This window comes from Pituophis catenifer, unplaced genomic scaffold, assembly GCF_029215685.1.
Source record: "Pituophis catenifer annectens isolate HBS135680 unplaced genomic scaffold, rPitCat1.0.hap2 SCAF_2, whole genome shotgun sequence".
Taxonomy (NCBI): Eukaryota; Metazoa; Chordata; class Lepidosauria; order Squamata; family Colubridae; genus Pituophis; species Pituophis catenifer.
The window spans coordinates 121,829,833-121,849,056 of record NW_027256882.1 but is presented as its reverse complement, the minus strand read 5'-3'; the positions used below and the strand labels follow the sequence as shown (position 1 = coordinate 121,849,056).

Sequence of the window (19,224 nt, the reverse complement as noted above, 5' to 3'; positions counted from 1 at the left end):
CCTAGATTTTGCCAGTCTTTCTTAAAATATGATCCAAGGACCTCAGTGGGGTCCCTTAAGACCCTTGCACAGATCTGTGAAATCAAAATTATTGGCTGGATATTGAAGATGTCAAAAGAATGTCATTCTTATTATTATTTCTATTTCTTAAAAAAAAAAAGGACTTTTTTCAGGAAAAATATTTTATGTTAATATCTAATGGGTTTAATACTGTTATTCTTGCATGATTTAATCAATATTCTACAAATGCAACATTTTTCATTTTTAATACGGTAAATATTGATAAATTTAGCCTATACAAACAAAAAGCTCTTTTGGGGTCTTCTATAAGTTTTAAAACTGGGAAGAGGTCTCAAGAGCAAAAAGAAACACTCTTACATACAAATACATATCCTGTAGATACGAAAACATTATAAGAATGGCTGTCCCTGGAAACTGGAATTGGAGCATAGTTGATTTAGAGATTTATTTCAAATACGGTTCTATAGTGCCAAAATAGTGGGCAGTTTTCCAGTTCTTTTATTATCTTACCCCAATATATCCCCATTCAACAATGGGTTCCTATACTATAGCGGAGGAAAAGAATTTTCTATATTTAAACTTTGGACTTTATTATCTAAGAGTTTTTCAGATTCTCAATCTAGTGATTGAAACTATTATTATTTTGTCTTCCACTGACTTGATGGCTTTGAATACATTTCAATGGGTGCTCAACAATAGCTTCCTTGCTTCTTTGTTCCAACTATCCCTGGAAAAGCCCTGGAGATAAGCTGAAACCATCTCAGTGTCTAGCATAGCAGAGACAGGTGATCCCATACCCCCTGGCATTTTGTTCAAAAACACTGGGGGGACATCAGGTTATCTATTCTAGTAGTCAGACTTAATTTGAAAATCTACAAGTTTCTGTCATATTTCAAAGCTGCCTAAAAGCACTTTCTACATGGTAAAGACCCCTTTTCCTTCCTCCTTTTTCTTCAGTTTATCACCCTCTTTGATAAAAAGATTGGAGAATAGCAATAGCACTTAGATACCGCTCCATATATACCGCTCCATAGTGCTTTACAGCACTCTCTGAGCGGTGTACAATGTCAGCATATTGCCCCCAACAATCTGGGTCCTCCTTTTATCAATCTAGGAAGGATGGAAGGCTGAGTCAATCTTGAGGGTTATGCTGAGCACTCTTTCTCAATGCAATACACCACTTCTAGAAGGAAGTGTCCTCTATCATCCCCTGAAGTCCATTTAAGCTCACGCCTACTGCTCCAGTGACTCCATCCAGCCACCTCATTCTCTATCGTCCCCTTCTTCTTTTGCCCTCAATTTTTCCCAGCATTAGGCTCTTCTCCAGTGAGCCCTTCCTTCTTATTAGGTGGCCAAAATATTTGAGTTCCATCTTTAGGATTTGGCCTTCTAAAGAACAGCCAGGGTTGATCTCCTCTAGAACTGACCAGTTTGATCACCCTGCAGTCCAAGGGACTCGCAGGAGTCTTCTCCAGCACCATAGTTCAAAGGCCTCAATTCTTTGGCGCTCAGCCTTTCTTATGGTCCAACTTTCACAGCCATACATTGCAACTGGGAAAACCATAGCCTTGACTATACGCACTTTTGTTGGCAGGGTGATGTCTCTGCTTTTTAGTATGCTGTCTAGATTTGCCATAGCTTTCCTCCCCAGGAGCAAGCGTCTTTTAATTTCTTGGCTGCAGTCCCCATGTGCGGTGATCTTGGAGCCCAGGAAAATAAAATCTGTCACTACCTTCATTTCTTCCCCATCTATTTGTGTATATATGTATATATAGAGACAGGGGAAGAGAAGGCAAATTACCCAGAGTTAGTAACATCTAAGTTCACAGATAAATAAAATACAAGTGATTCTTGCTCAAAATAGCTCTTGCTATTTTTAAGTATTTTACTATTTCAATCCTAAATTCTGATTTCCCTCACTTGGGAAGCTGGTATTTTGGAACCTTTTTAGTTAAATGGTGAAGTGTTGTGCAGTTGGCATTTTTACCTTTTGATATTAGTGAAGAAATATAGCTAGGGCACAGGGATTCATACACTGTGAACTGTTGTATGTCATATGTAGACTGTCTTTATTCTGAACTATAGTTCAGAATAAAACAGCTAGTTTAAGTTATTGTTTCAAAAGTATTTTTTAAAGAGTTGGAAGTAGTTGAAGGAAATACATCTCCCAAGTCAAAACAAAACAAAAGCCGTCCCGCACCAGTGACAGATGGTCCATTTCTATAAAAAAGTCAAAATGCTGTTGTTTAATCAGCCTGGCTCTAAATGAATTCAGACTGAACTATTTTAAAGATTATCTTCTCCCACAGCAACCTGTGAGGATTTTAGCATCACCTCTGGGGCAGTGGTGAAATCCAAATTTTTTTACTACTGGTTCTGTGGGCGTGGCTTGGTGGACGTGGTGTGGCTTGGTGGGCATGGCTTGGTGGGTATGGCAGAGGAAGGATACTGCAAAATTCCCATTCCCTCCCCACTCCTGGAGGAAGGATATTGCAAAATCTCCATTCCCATCCCACTCTGGGGCCAGCCAGAGGTGGTTTTTGCCGGTTCACTGAACTACTCAAAATTTCCACTACTAGTTCTCTGAAATTTCTGCTACCGCTTCTCCAGAACCTGTCAGAACCTGCTGGATTTCACCCCTGCTCTGGGGTCCCTTCTCTTTACATCCCTGTTTTCAGAGCTTTAAGGGGTGGTACTACTAGAGAAATTTCCTTGGGTGTGGTCTGTACTTTTAATCCCTCTGGAGAAAACTTAGGTGGAGTCAAATCTTTTGACATCAATTAAAGACTTTTTTAATTTTCTAGGTTTTTTTTAAGTACTAAGTGAATTTGGTTTTATCTGTTTTTGCCACTTTATACATCCAGCGTCCTGTTGTTTTATTTGTGTTTCCTTTGATTATCGATTTTCTTGTTTTAATAGGGTTTGTTTTGTTGACTGCCCTGTAAGCAGCAATTCTGCACAAGAGAAGGCACTACCCACATTATATTGCACCCACCGTCTTCAGTGGCAGGATTTAAAATCCATTCTGCAGAAAATTATATCAAATCCACTCCAGGTCTCATTCTCAGAACCAGATCTGAAAGAGTTACCTTCAAATAATTAAAACTTTTGTTCTTTAAACTCTGTGACCAAACAAAGGTGCCTTTTTTCTTTTGTTATTGTTAGGCTTAATTTGTAAGAATAGATCAAGCTAGAAACACATTCAACATTGAGGTTTTTAAGACCATTCAAAATACCCAGGATATCTGAAGACTGAAGGCATTCAGGAGTAATATGTTCCCTTTAGATGCAGTATTTAGGGGTCCAATTTTCTGCAAAATAAACATGGTATTGGAGCAAGAGAAAATGACAGTATTAACACACATATGTATGATACATTGTTTTGATCTTGAAGGACACCCAGACTCTATTTTCAAGTTGACAATGCTTGTATCTGAGTCATTTTGCACATCACTTATACATTTTGCACATCACTTATACCAGTATGCTAATCCTTTTAAATTAGAAATATGAAAATATCTTGAGCCTTTTAGAAAGCATGCATGCTATCATACATGTTCTGTTCTGTTGCCTGATAGAATTTTTCTTGACTATTCTTCTCAAAGTAAGCTTGTAAATGGATTCTCTGGGCTGAGATCTGGGGGAAGCTTGCCAGAAACATAAACACAAACCTTGAGATGATATATTACCATGTAAAATTTAACACACAACAAATGATGAGCAACCCTCCCCATTCTAAGGCAGGTTATGACCTTAGAAATCGTATCCAGATGTTACACTGCAATCATCTACAGTGAGAACCCATTGCATTCACACAAAAGTTCCTATGTGAGGGAGAGGAAATTGTATTAGTATAGCTCCTGCTCATGTGGCAACTTCTACAAATAGGTAAAGGCCTCCCCTCTGCAGTCAATTATGCCATGTGTATAGACGCAGACTTGTCAGTGATGTCACCAAAATAACTTAGGAAGCAGAAGGACTGCTATCATTTCTGAGATCTACACAGTACAGTGTATTGTATTGCCTGAGCTGGGCCACAGGATACTCCAGTTATAATCCTTCTACTATAGATATGAGTTTATACACAAAGGAGTTGAAAAAAATGCTTCCTTTTCAGACCATGGAATGAAGAATAGAAAATTGATTTAGTTCTTCAAAGGCTATGGACCACTGCACGCATTATTTTTCCCCCTATACAGATATAATCCTAATATGGGGGAGGGAGCAGAGAGTATTACATTGTCATTTCAAACCAAGTAAGTGTCTATGTCACTATAATTATGGTTATCTGGAAATGACTTTCAAAAATACATAATCAGAAAAAAATAGACAAATGTGTGATTCACACACAATGGTGTAAACAAGTAGGCATATTTTTCCTTGTATTTTTTTTTTGCCTGGGGATGGGGGAGGAAGGGACATGACCTTAATTGGTTTGCACATGCATTTTTGTTTGGGGTAGAAGATTTTTGAGGAACAGGTTGATTTATCACTGTGTACAGGATTTGTCAGCATGAAGAATTCTGCCCGAGGAAATACCTTTTTTTTCTCCATCTAGACGCTGTTGATTTATCAGGACATCAGGACACCTATTTTTTTTATTAAAGTAGGCTCCTTAGAGAAATTAACAAGATGGCCATCAAACAAGGTCCTCTCCCTATACATACATGATGTGTTCCTTTCTTTTCTGGCCTTTGCTGATACCCAAGATCCCTGAAGAATGTATTCACAAAGGTTCCCTTTGAGAGAAGGCACTTTCTGGGCTGGGCGATGTTCTGATTTAGTCATCCTGGGCTTAGGATGCTTCTCTTTGGAGCCAGACAGGCCTTTCCTTTACCCAAGGGCAACGCTGGAGTTTGTCTTATCCTCTTATTCTTGGCAGCTGCTGCAAAACCCATTCCTTGAAGAAAAATGCTTAGTGACAGACACAGCGCTACATTGGTAGAGGCAATCTAAGCGATTTCAAGGCCAGCCTAGATAAAATGGGAGAAGAATGTTTCTCAACAGTTTCTGAGTGAAAAATGCATCACCAGAACAATGTGGAAGAGAAATCTACCAGTGTTGCTTTGCTGTTCACTCAGGAAAGCAGTTTTTATGGCCAGTTACAGTTTTGGAATTTGCCATGTCAGTCACTCACAATTTCTCCAATTTTCTTAGGAATAATACATTTGGAGACTAAACTCCCAATAAAGAGAAATATTTAAAAGGTCTTCCAAAATTGAGATAATCCATCTAAGACAAAAAATCCTTCTGTTGTTGTCCATGGACACCTTCCACCCAAGTGCAAAAAAAAAGGCTTCCCATCATTTGGATAAAGAAAAAAACAGTACATTGAAAACAGGGCGTAAAGCCTAAAGTAGTCTTAACATAATTTAAGAACAAAAAATACCCTCCCACAAATTCCATCCACATCTAGGCTGTTTTCTATTATTATCCAGTGCCCAACCACCCTTCTATCTTTCAAAAATATTAGTGTAACCTCAAGATTACACTAAAAAGTCATAGCTATAAAGTCATAGCCCTTTCTCCTGAAGAAAATAGTAGCTGAGAAACAGAACAGTACAAGAAATACTAAATTTAACCATAATAAAAATAAATGATAATTGCATTGAGCAAGAGCTAATAATGACATGCTAGCAAATTTGCAGAAAGATGAACTAGCAAAGGCACAAAGACAGAGTTAAACACATACTATCCCCCTGCCCCCAACCATATTTTTTTTCATTCAGAATTGCTGGAAACATTTTCCTGAAAATGTCATATCAGTTGCATTGTACATAGGAATAGGGAGCTTTACGTGTACTGTAGCAGCTCCACCTTTTGAATTTTGAAAGTGAAAAGTGGGCACTCTCACAAAATGGCTTCCAGGATGAATGTAGTCAGAAAATACTGATTTAATGGAAAGTAAATTGGTAAAACCTGTTCCCCACTATTTCTCTATCCCTATTAGGAATCCTGTAGTACTTTTCAATCTATCATTGCTGGGCAATTGAATGTATTTTGAAGAAAAGCAGTCATGCATGATTTTCATTTTCTAAAAATGTCCACAAAACCCATATGGAGCCCAGAGATATTCTTGGAAATAAAATATTCTATATAATTGTCCATTTCCCAGCTTTTTAGCTCAGGGTTCCCAGGAAAAGTCTGAGATATTTACAGGTGCAAATATACATACCTCCCCCCTCCCCAAAAAAAGGGCATGGGCAAGAAAAAATTAACACATAAATCTAACTTAATTTGAAAAATACAAATAATTACTGGCTAAAATGGCCATATTCACCAAGCTAATTGACCGTCATCCAGATATATCCAACCATTCCCTCACACATAAATATTTTGCTTTCTCCTTCAAAAGAATCTGGAAAAAGAAAGTGGGAAACAGAATAGAAAATGGTATTTTCTGTTGAAAAATGGCTGTGGCTGTGAATTATTTGGCATCTAATATACGCCCAGCAAACCCCTATATCCAAATTGCAGAAAGTACACGCACTGCTCAGGGCAGCTAGCAAAAACAAAAAACTCCCACCATAATTTAATGTTTGTTTATTTATCAAACTTCAGCAAACTACAAAACAATTAACTGGCAATACCAGGTGCTACTGGTATGCGCTAGCATTTAAATATCGCAACTCATCCATTGTCTCCTTCTCCCTCTCCCAATCTTTTTGTTCCACTTGATAGTCCATAGTTATTCCAAATGCAATTGAATTTACTCCCTTTTTCCTTTTAGTGATATTAACTTTACAGTTGCTCATTCTTGAGCTTTGCCTTTAAATAACTTTATGTAGAGTATGACAGATTGGGTTGCTCCCATTCCATAATCACATCGGATTTTACCCCCATTTTTTGTTGACAAAATGTTTGGAGATAAGTAGCTATGTTGTGCTTTTCCACCAAAAATCCTTCAGTAAAATTTGCACCAATCAAAAAACACCTTATTGTGCTTAAAAGCCTTTTCCCATTTTGCTCAGGGTTATTGCTTAATATTCAGAAGTTGTGGGTGCTCCATCATTGGAGGTTTTTAAGAAGTGATTGAACAGCCATTTATCTGGAATGATATAGACTCTCCTGCTTGGGCATGGGGTTGGACTAGAAGACCTCCCAAGATCTCATCCAACTCTGTTATACTGTTGTTCTTCATGTTCTGTGCCTTCATTCTTCAAGTTGTCCTCAAATTCCAAGATACAATATTCTCCCCCATTATCAGACCTTAATAACTTGATTTTTCTGTTAAACTTGTTTTCTATATAAAGACAGGACAATTTGAATTTTTCTAATATTTTACTCTTATTGGCTAAGAGATGGGTGCAACTATACTTTGGGTTGCAGACTATGAGCATTACAAAGTTGCTTTTCCCCATATTTTTTTTTTATTTTATTTTTTTTTTAAATTTGATTTTATTATAACATATAGTGATACAATCGGTACATTTTCGGTTCATTGGTGCAGTTATATACATATATACATCTACATACATTATTGCTTGTCTTTTGTTGATATTGTTTCTTGAAGCTAGATTTAATTTCAAACACTTAAAAATAATAGTGCTCAACTCCCTAAGACTAAATCTAATACTATTCATATAGATTTTGTTAATCTATATTTTATTTTTATTGGCGTGGGATCCCATAAGACTGAAAATACAAGTTCCAATAGCTGACGGGCTTATTTGAATTCAACCTTGGGAAACCTGTTCCTTTTTCCATTTGCTTTTAAACAACAGTCACATCTTGATTCCTTTTGTTTCTTGCAAGGACAAACATTCAGTCCAATTGCTAAATCCTTATCCCTTATTTTTTTTCATAACAGACTCATCTCTGGGACTAAATCTTCTAAGCCATTTTGCAGGATTATTATTATGTATGCATCCTGCTATTTTGTTTGCCTCGGATTGCATAACTCCAGCAAATTAGCTTCACGGTGCTTTTCCATCAGCACAACTTCATGCATCTTTGTAACAATGCGACTTTATTTTTAAGCACAATTTTACAGTCCCATTACATAAAAACATAAGCAATCTGCATACAATTCATGTATGTAATATACTGTACTTCTTGAAATACTTCTCCTTTCATGATGATCTGTTAGGCATTTCAGTTTAATACTACCCTTTCCATATCTATCAAAATTCAATTTCTTAATTTAACGTTTCCTTGGTAAGGTTCATCAAGATTTAGAAGCAAATCTTTGTTGTGGATATATTAACTTGATGCACTATCTAGAAGAAAACAGTTTTTTTTCAAATTCAGAATCAAATCCAACGTCAAGTAAGAATTTATTTGCTGTTTCTTTGCATCTCATTGTTTTTGCTATTCCTAGGCAGGCTTGACTCTTCTTTTATGACATTTGATCTCATTATCTCTTGTATGAGTCTTAGTTTTGTAAGTCTGCATTCTCTTTTAATATGTCCCTTTCTTTTACAGTAATGATGGACGATGTTTCTCCCTTTTTTTCTGGTTCACAGAATTCCCTTCAGTTGCATTTTTCTAATCATGCTAGTATGTCTCCACCTTCTCATTTTCTATTCTCAAATAAAATTTTATTAGAAAGGTTGATTAACTTTTCCATGTGTCTATACTTTTCTGGTAATGAGATAAATATCAATTCCTTGATTAAATTGTCAGAAAACGTCATACTATTTTTATTGTCTTCTGAACAGAGAGATACTCAGTCACATATTCCATTGCATTTCCATTCTCTGATAATTTTAGATTTATGAGTTTATTTAACTTTACAGTTGCCCATTCCTGAGCATAAATATGTCTTATTTTGTCCCAGATCTCCTTTCTGGAGCACTACTGTAAATCAAATTAGATTGATCAAGTTCAACCTCAGAATTATTTCATATTTCAGTAATCTATCCTTTTTTATGCAAGCTGTCTTGATTTGTGTTTATTCTGGGCATAGCATCTCAAGAACTTCAGAGAGGTCCTACATACAGCTTGATATTTATTAAACATCAGCAAACATCAAAACAGTTAAATGACACAAACAAGACAAAAGGCAGGCAAAACAAAGGGGGGGGGAAGAGAGAGACAAAGAGAAAAAGAGATGAATAAGCAAGAATTTATAGTATACATCTATCAAATATACAGAACTTTCCAGAGCCACAGGGAAAGCATGAAGAATGCCAAAAGTAGACTTTGGTTGCTCCAGCTTTAACTCTTTGATGTACATTGCAGAAGCAACACAGAGGTGGAAAATAGGCCACCAGATGATGATCTCTCGTCAATTAGCCCCAGACAAATCTCTCCTCTTCTATTAACATTAAGCAATCAAGCAGAAAGCATTACCCTAATCAAGAAACTACCAAGGAGAAAACCATACCTCCACCAAAATTGGCAGGGCAAGGTGCTGTATATCATATAAACAGAAACAAATCCCACACTCATTATTACTGATGATGTTACATAGTTGGGTAACAAAACATTTGCAAGCCAATGACCCAGCTCAGAGAGCATCAAGGTCTCCACATTCAACCTTTAACAACATATATTCTCCTCTTGGGATATTTTCTCTATTCTGCACCATACAGGGGACAATTTGGTAGTCAAGGGTAATGTTATCCAATAGATTCAATGGGTAGGGAAGGGAAAGTGGGAAACAAAACTGGATGGAGGGCAGAAGGGATAATTGGGCAGAGAAAGAAAAAAAATGAGCACCACCATTTCACCAAGGGGTAAATTTCAGAAAGGAAGAAATCCTTCCTAAGCAAAGATTGATTTTTAGGTTAATCTTCAAAGGCGTCCATATTTTTTTCAATAAAGATGTCTGAAGCCATTTGCAAACCTCCCTCCACCTTTGTTTTCAACAGTCTCTATTGTTACAATAAGACAATATATTATATTCTATGCAGAGAACCAGAAACACATTGAAAAGGGATGCTAATGATTAGAACACTAAACCAAGAGCATCTGTACTAATTAATGAATGGCTTGGACATCTGTAGAATGAGGTAAACTTATAAACTACACATGAAACAGCTTTTGTCTGCTACAATAAAATGAGGAACATGGAAAAATAAAAAACTAGGACATAATTGGGAAGTTTGGTCTAATCTGTATCTGATTTAATAATAGCTCTCTTACACAATGTAAACCAAATCTTAAACACAAACTTGGCATAAACAGTGTTAGTATGCCTATCAAAATTTCTAAAAGTTCCAGAACAAATAAAAGAATTACAATGGGTAGGACTAAATGCAATAAAAATATAAATGAGTAAAAAAATGTAAATCCTGAAATTTACAGCTAGGTTCCAAGAAGGTTTGCCAACTCATAAATCTATGTATTTACCACATTGCTAGCATTAAAATATAAACAATTTTAGTGTTAGCAACACTGCATGCTGGAACTTTTGCAAGATGAAGGATCACAAAGTGGTAATAGGAAAACCTTTATCGGCCATGTAAAACCAACTAAAAATATTGGCTTCTTTGCTGCTACTTATAAATTACAGTATTAGTTGGCTGTGATAATGAAGAACATTTCATAAGACAACTATTTCATTGAGTGACTAAGTCTGAATATCTAATACCAACCAAAGGCTAAACATAGTTATCCCTACTGGGAGTTCATACCTGAGAGACACATTTAGAATTTTGAGGGAAAGGTGTGGGGAAATGGTCTACATAATAGTTGACAACATAGTGTGGGTGCTTTCACACAAATGTCAATTTACCAGTGAGAGAAAAATCCCAGCCCTTAAAATATTCTTTACTACCTTCAAATACAACTAAGGCTAACCTTGCTTAGCTTATCCAAATAATCAAATTCAGCTAGATGCTGTTTTTCCTATGTATGTATTGATAAACAGCCCATTTTCACACAAAGCACACACATGGGTTCTAGCAACCAGCCATATTTATTTACAAGAAGTATCTGTGGGACCTATGCAATCCTGTAAACATTAAAAAAAAAAAATGACACTAGAATTTGTACCCTGTTTCCCCCAAAATAAGACATCCCCTGATAATAAGCCCAATCAGGCTTTTGAGTGTATGGCAATAAGGCCAAGCACTTATGTCAGGTTTCAAAAAAATATAAGACAGGGTCTTATTTTTGGGAAAACACGGTACCATGCTGGGTTTTTAAAATCACAGAATTTAAAATTACAGATTTCCCAGTGACCTGGGAAATCTGTTGAGTCCAAAGGAAATGTCCACCTATTCGCTAATGTTCATAACTGTCACACTGGCTGCTTTTGCTTTAGACAATTCCCAATGCAGATGATCAAGAGATAAGATTTTGTTAGGGAATCTACAGTATACAGTGTTTATACAAAATCACAGATTTGTTCAACAACCTGCACTAAAAAAAATACAGTGAGTCTCCCCCCCGCCCTCCCCCAGTTATGGATTTTTGGCATGTACTAAAGGCATGATCAATAGTACACTTTTCAGCACATAAACTTACGACAGTTCTAAATTAGTATACTGTTTGACAGCAGATTTTTGATTGGCAGATAAATTCTTCCTATCTGCTCCAAGTGTCATGACCTTCCCCTCCTGCAGTTTCTGACAGATATTTTTCCTAGACTGAAATACTTTTAGTTGTGTCTGTAGATGATCTGTGGCAGAGCCAGAATGGCAATGATGCATCCATCCTTACGCTGCTTGTCCTCATGGTGACTTTTGATAGTGTTGATCATGGTATCCTTGATACCATGTTTTGTGATACCAGTTTTGTGGTTTGGGGATTTTACAATAGTTTTCTTCCTGTTTCCAGAGGCAGCTTCAGGCTGTGTTAATTGTAGAGAGGGACTGATCATTCCTCAAGCCCCTCCTTTATGAGATGCCACAAGACTCTATTCTCTTTTCCCTTCTTTTCAACATATACATGAAACTGCTGGGTTAGGCTATCCTCCAGTTTGGAGTTTGGTATCAGCAGTGTGCCAATGATATATATCTTTTCACTCCAGGCCAGCCAAGTGAGGCTGTTGAAATTTTGTCCCCGTGCCTGGAGGCTGCACATGTTTGGGTGGGGAGGAACCATTTCTGACTATCAAGTGGTTAAAAGTATTTGGGTCAACCATATCTAGGGATATTCCAGCTTTAATCTTGGAAGCATTGGTACTTCCCCATTCAAGGATAGCGGGGTAATTTGGGAGTCTTCCTAGACTCACAGATCCTGCTTGTGGCAGCTGTGGTGAGGAAGGCATTTGCACAGCTTAATCTGAGGTGCCAGTTATGCCCTAATAAACAGGTATAGACAGTTTTTCATGCCTTGGTTACCTCATGGTTTGACAACTGCAATGCACTCTACGTAGGGTGATTATCAGACTGGGACGTTATCCATGTCCTGCGTCACCTCCTTAGGCTGATGTCAGAATTTCATTTTGAAAAGGATCTCAACCAAGAGCTTGCATTATGTACCTAGGACATTGAATTGTTCAGAACATGGGTGTGAAATGGCTACCAGTTTCTCCCAAGATCAGGGGGCTTTCTTTTAGCCTCTTTGTAAAGGAAGAAGAGATGTTTTTTCAATACTTGTTTCCAGCCTCCAGAAATACCTTCTCTCTCTAGCTGGTCTTGTCCTATCGCTTCCCCTCATCCAATCCCTTATGAATAATTGAGCCAAGTTTTTTTTGTTTTGTTTTTAGTTTGAGCCTGATAGCAATAGCAATAGCACTTAAGACTTATATACCGCCCTATAGTACTTTACAGCACAATCTGGGTGGTTTACAATGTCAGCATATTGCCCCCAACAAGATGGTTCCTCATTTTATCAATTTTGGAAGGATAGAAAGCTGAGTCAACCTTGAGCCCCATTGGGATTGAACTCCAGGCTGTGGGCAGAGTTTGCCTGAATATAGCTAGGATTCTTCCTCTCTATCATCTCTTTGCTAATTTCTTAGAATTTGAGAATTATTTTATGTTGGATCCATTGTTAATTCTGGTAGTGTGTCTATGTGTAAACAGAATAGGAAAGGTTTAAAATAAAGGAGAATAAAATGCCTATTTTGGGAAATTCATATTGGGAGCTCTAGAAAAGAAACCAGGAAATAATTATACTTTGCGGGCAAATTTGAGGTTGCTATTGTCCTAGACGTTTTGCAAATGCTGGCAATAGAACCATAGCATCAGTATCTCGCACTGGGATGGCTCATCTCCTAGGCAAAACCTTTGCACCTTTCCTCTGCTACAGAAAAATTAGGAAATTGTTTTCTGTGTTCTTTTAATCCACAGCGTTATAATACTGAGTTTTGTTACCTTGCCCCTTGAGTTTTTCCTTCTCCTTTCCATTGTGTTTATTTTAATGAGATTTTAGGTAGTAAATAAAAGGACAAAAGAGAGAGATGGTCTCAAATCAATTAACCTTAAGCTTAAAATGGCTCTAGCAAGTCAGGATTTAGGACTGTAAGTATGAAAGCTAAAATGGCAATAACTCTGCAGGTAGACGTTTAGAAGCATATGGCTGGGTGGGAGATCCAATCCAATCTTTTTCTCTCAAAAGAAATAAGGGGAGCTCAGAAATGGATGGGCAGAAAAAAAAAGGGATATAGAGAAATGGATGTCCTTCAATAAGCCTTTGTCCAAATGTCAATTCTATATATACATATGGTTTTGTGGGAGGACAGTGAGAGAAAGAGCTTAAAACCCCTTTAACTTCTTTCTCCCATTCTTATCATGGTAACAAGATGGGTTGTCATCAGAGGTGGGTTCTACTTACCTTTACTACCGGTTTGCAATGGGATCACATGTGTGCCTTGCTTCTGCGCATGCGCAGATCGTCGATGATAACATCCGGGGCAGTGGGCGGAGCCTCCCGCCGGTTTTACTACCTCCAAACTGGGGGCAACCCACCACTGGTTGTCATGCTAGTTTAAAGTGCTCATCTAGGCCAGAATGTTGTTCATGTGATACCCAAAACTATGAATATATATATTCCATTTAAACAGATCCTTTTTGTTAAGTCCTCCATGCATTTGTCTTATTTAACCCTCTCTTTTAGCCTTCTGAGATTTTTACAACCATGTTGAACTACATTCCTTAGCCAAAAGGACCAGCAAATTAAAAATTTTGGAGCTCAGCACATTCAGAGGGTATTTGGATTGGTAAAGCTAGCATAATCTTTTCCTGATATGATGATGATAATGGTAACTCATGTAATGCATTTTATAAGTTAATTACACACTTCTTTTGGGCTGTCCTAATATTTGGAGAAAGAAATTCATATAATTATGTAATTCCCATCATACCGAATTACTTTTTAACAGAAACATACGTATCTCCAAATCTAGCTTTTCCATATGGCAGAGGAGCAAAAGTGACTTCTCTATCTTAACCCATCTTCATCATGTTTCCCCTTTTTCTGTCCAAATATTATTTCTTCCCTAATTCACTAGATTGCTCATACACTTGACTTTGTAGTAACAGCAGGAAGGGGAATGGGAATTGCAAGTGAAGACTAAAGTTTAGTGATAAAAGAGAGAAATAGAGAGCTAGTTTATCCAGGTTTGTTTCCCTGAGCATGCTAGGTTAATAGCTGTTCCACTGTCTGTCTATTTTGGTCATGAAAGCTTTTTTTTTTTAATGCCCTGGAATCTTCATCAGAAGCAGTGTTTCTTGCAAATGATCTGATATGAAGCTATGACATGGCAGACACTAATTTCCTTGTCAGTTTAATGACACAATTGTTGTGGGTGACATGGTGTTATCTCAAATTGGTTCTTGCAAAAAAAAAAAGGCATTCATTTCTGAGAAGGTACTAGAATCTCAAATCCATGGAAACCTAATAGCTCCTTAAAACTAGAATGGCAAATCATGCACTGTTGGAGAGTTGAGTGGCTGCTTTCTTACTGCCAGGCTGGACTCTGTTCACCAAGGCTAAGGTATAGGTCATTGCTAGATTCCCAGCACAGTAGACCATTCCTGAAAATATGAGAATTTGGAGGAGGAGACAGTATCCTCCCTGGCTTTGATTCCTAAGGGAGTATAGACTCACAGCTAATTTTGAAACTCTGTCTGAAACTTTGTTTACTGGAAAGACTGGGAGCGGGAAGGGGAATGATTCTGTGGCAAGATCTCAATTCAGATGCCAATAAGACAGGGAAGGAAAACCTATGAGCAAAGGGTTCGAAAGATGGAAAGAAAAAGAGGATATGTGTAGCCATCAATGTTATCTCACCATGGGATAAAATTATGGATCATAAAATCAAACTTAAGACCACAATATGGCATATATTTTGTATGGAGAAGGTCCTAAATACAATACTGGCAGGATCAGATGGCAGATGCTGGGAAAATAGCTACCATGAATCAGAACAGAGATTACATTACTAGGCTGAATAGAAGACAAGTTCAATCTGAAATAAGGTAACCATCCATATTCCTATATTCAAAAAGACTGTATATAAACTAGCATCTTCCTTAGTCATCTCACAAATCAGCTTTCATGACTGAGAGCAAAAAGATGCAGAGTAGAATAAGAAAAGCATAACAGAAAATCCTAACAAACAAATAAACATAAATTTATACAAGAAATCAATGGGTCACATGCTGGGAAAAAACTATCACCAAGGACAACTTCCATAACATTTTTTTGCTTATGGAAAAAAAAATCTCTAAGTGACTCTAAGTACAATATGCAGGAAGTATCTAGTCAAACAATAGATTTTTTTTACTGATAATAATGAATATTAAACATTAAACCCCTGACATCTATCTGCAAAAGCCTAAAGCTTCAGCAAGTGGACAGCCTAGGCTTGTATTTACGAAAGGAGTGAACACAGTCACTCCTGAAATAGAGCAGCAATTAATCAACCATCTAATCAACCAACCAACTAAATATAAAGCAAGTAGCATTAAAAACCTACTTATGGTAGATTTTTTTCTTTTTTTTTGGTCAGGCGCCGCTAATCCATCCATCCATCCATCCATATAATACAATTGTTGTAGGGCTGCCCTGAAATGAGTCTTAGTTATAGCAGAGCTATCTACCTGCTCCTCCCTTTTTCTAACCAATAGGATAACCAGTCCCCAACTTTGCCTATCTGACCTTTGTCTACATGCCTGGCTTTCAGAGCTTGGCATGTTTCTACTTTGTCCTCAGTTTTGTGTTCAGTGGCCATTGGCCACACCCCTATTTCTACATCATAAACTGTTGAACGTGAAACACAGCTTCCAAATCCACAGAATGGCTGTACAAAGAGAAACGTATCAACCTATGCTCCCTTTGTACAAGGAAGGGCTGCTACACCTATTGTGTATCTGAGGTACATCTAAAGATTTTCAATGTTCCTTTCAAATGTTAAACATATGATAACTTTATGTATCACACAGGCTCACCTTTCAAAAAAATACAGCACACTGCTGACCTCCATGCTAAATGCATAGTCTAGGAAACTTGTCGTTCTCACTGCGTCATGTGCAAACAGCTCTTGAAACTTTGGAGGAACAAAAAAAAAACTTAGTGACACTGCAATGTAATGTGTGTTTACTCAAGAGCAAGGCCATTTTAGATCAATGGGAATCAACCCTCATGCCTGTAGCTTTATTCTGATGAAAAGCCAACAGCAAATATGCACAAAAGCTCTGCTGAGTAAGTGGAGTCTGAGTAAGCAGCAATAGGTAGAAGCATGAAGTCATATGAAATCCTCTGTTTCCTTCTATGGAATTGAAAGCTGAAGCTTACTACTTTTCAGAGTATAGAAAGAAGCCAACAAGTTTGCATGTCTTTGCTGGCCTGCTCCAGCTTTTGCACAAATACAGATAGTCCTTGACTTACGACTGTAATTGAGCCCACATTTTTTGTTGCTAAATGAGACATTTGTTAAGTGAGTTTTGCTCCATTTCACGACTTTTCTTGCCACAGCTGTTAAGTGAATCTGCAGTTGTTAAATTAAATTTATGGCAACCGCCATAAATATGAACCAGTTGCCGAGCATCCAAATCTTGGTCATGTGAACATGAGGATGCTGCAATAGTCATAAGTGTGAAAAATGGTCATAAGTCACTTTTTTCAGTGATGTTGTAATGTCGAACGGTCACTAAATGAACTGTTATAATTCGAGGACTACCTGTAGACCATTCCTTCAGGCACCGCTTCAGTACTAATACACTTTTGGAAACTTGGGGACAGCAGCTATGCAAAGCCAAACAATCAGCAGCCTGCTATACTATGTATTTGTGGCTGGCCTGGACCACTCAAGGCAGCAATCATAAGAGCTAAATGGAATAGTCTCTGATGTAAAGAAACTTTTATCCCAAAGAAGGCTCTGGCTTAAAATTAAGGGGTCAGAGAAAAGCTTAAATCAGGGTGGGAGGATAGGGTTGATCTGGACTGCTAAGCTTTAAAATGCAGAAAGATTCCTTTAATAGGTACAATCTACCACTCAGTCAGGTGCCTAATCCAAATCAGATCCAAAACAAACAGAAGATCAGTCAAAATGAAGACAATATCACTCCCAACCAGTGGTGGGATTCAAAAATTTTTACTACTGGTTCTGTGGGTGTGGCTTGGTGGGTGTGGCGTGGCGTGGCTTGGTGGGCGTGGCAGGGGAAGGATACTGTAAAATCTCCATTCCCACCCCACTCCAGGGGAAGATTATTGCAAAATCCCCATTTCCTCCTGATCAGCTGGGGAGGCAGAGAATAGATGGGGGTGGGGCCAGTCAGAGGTGGTATTTACTGGTTCTCTGAACTACTCAAAATTTCCACTACCGGTTCTCCAGAACTGCTCAGAACCTGCTGAATATCACCTCTGCCCCCAACAACTAAGTGATACTTTCTAGGAAACGCCCAACACCAACTGATCTTCTTGAATCTTATAGACTTTAAACATTGTAAGGCAACCTCCCCACCCCCCACCCCTTTCTGAACAGTAGCCTGGACAAAGCCTAGCCAAGATAAGAAACAAATGTCTGCAGAAACCTTGATTAATACCATGGTATTGATCTCCCCAGGCTTGGAGAACCGAACCACAAGGTATTTAAAGTCTCCCTGACCTAAAAGCTAAGGTAGCACCGTTCGGGCCACAGAGACCTTCCCGCAAATGCCATCCCTTGCCTCTTTATGATGTGACTTCCTAAAGCCTTGATTACCTGATGTCATCAGAGGGAGGGAATCCAGTGGCCACCAGCACTCAGGCCTCCCTCTTGTGTCTCTGAATGCAGACCCTGAACTCATTTCTCCACTTCAAATGATGTGAAATGCAGGAGGAAGAGGCAATGATTTTGAGTAGAAAAAGTAGGGGTTTGGGAGGAGGCCAACACCAAACCTTTTCCTGCAGTTTCTGCTTTTCTATCCTCAGCTCTTTTGCCCCCAGCAAGGCTCCATGGCTCAGAATCTGAGCTGCCATGGGGGGTAGGGGGGAAGCACCTGATAAGGAGCTTTGGGGAAAACAGCAGACAGAGGAAAGGTTTGGCGCTACCTTCTGCTATATTGCATTTTCCATTCAGAAATCATCCACTTTCACCTTGGGCTTTAGAGTTTTTCCCCCAAGTACTCTGAAGATGTCTGAAGTCAAAGGAATAAATTTATAGCAAAATAAATTGGATGTTTTTTAGGCATGATAGTTGTAAACAAAGAGGAGTCTGGATCATAACAAATAGCATGAGGGAACTACCCCACAATCTGCAGGATTTGTAGTTGAAAATCCTGGCTTGGCAACTTTAAAATGGCATATTCAGTGGCATATACACCATGCTGTGAAGCTAAAAACAGAAACATAATGAGAAACCAATTGTAGCTAAAGCAAATTCTCCCTTTTTGTAACACCTTTACTAACATGTTGGAAAAGGGCCAAATACACTACATTCAACACCTTGGATGAGGAAAATTACTTTATTAGTAATCTCTTTTATTTATCTGTAAACAATTATGTACAGCACTTTTAAGACTTTTTAAATATCATTCTCACTACAAATATCTGAGAGGGATACTGTTACTCTCAGTTAATGGCAATATGGTTGATTACAGCTAAAAATCTCAAATAACTACCCAGCTGAGTTTATAGCTAAGGTATAACCAGAACAGTTTTTTTCAAATCTGAATCGCGGCTTAATGCCATAGACCCAATTTAATTTCCATTTTCCACAATATTTTGGCCATCAAGTGCTCAATATTAAAATACAGGTAAAAGGAAAGGAACAGGATATATGCATGTATCAGTCCTAAATACACAGAAATATCCACCCCAAGATTTTAATTATTTTTATCCCAATACCATTTATCTTTACTGGTACAAACCAGTGCAGTGTAA

The 19,224-nt window shown here is 37.9% G+C and overlaps 1 protein-coding gene across 3 annotated transcripts in view; it reads right to left on the bottom strand.

Annotated features, from left to right (window-relative positions):
* Positions 1-15,889, bottom strand: part of ADGRL1 (adhesion G protein-coupled receptor L1) — a 110,119-nt gene extending 94,230 nt beyond the window's left edge. For all 3 annotated transcript variants that reach the window (XM_070937407.1, XM_070937408.1, XM_070937409.1), the window contains exon 1: positions 15,839-15,889. The gene's annotated coding sequence lies outside the window, so the exon portion shown is untranslated. The remainder of the gene's footprint in view (positions 1-15,838) is intronic.
* Between the last annotated feature and the right edge of the window lie 3,335 nt (positions 15,890-19,224).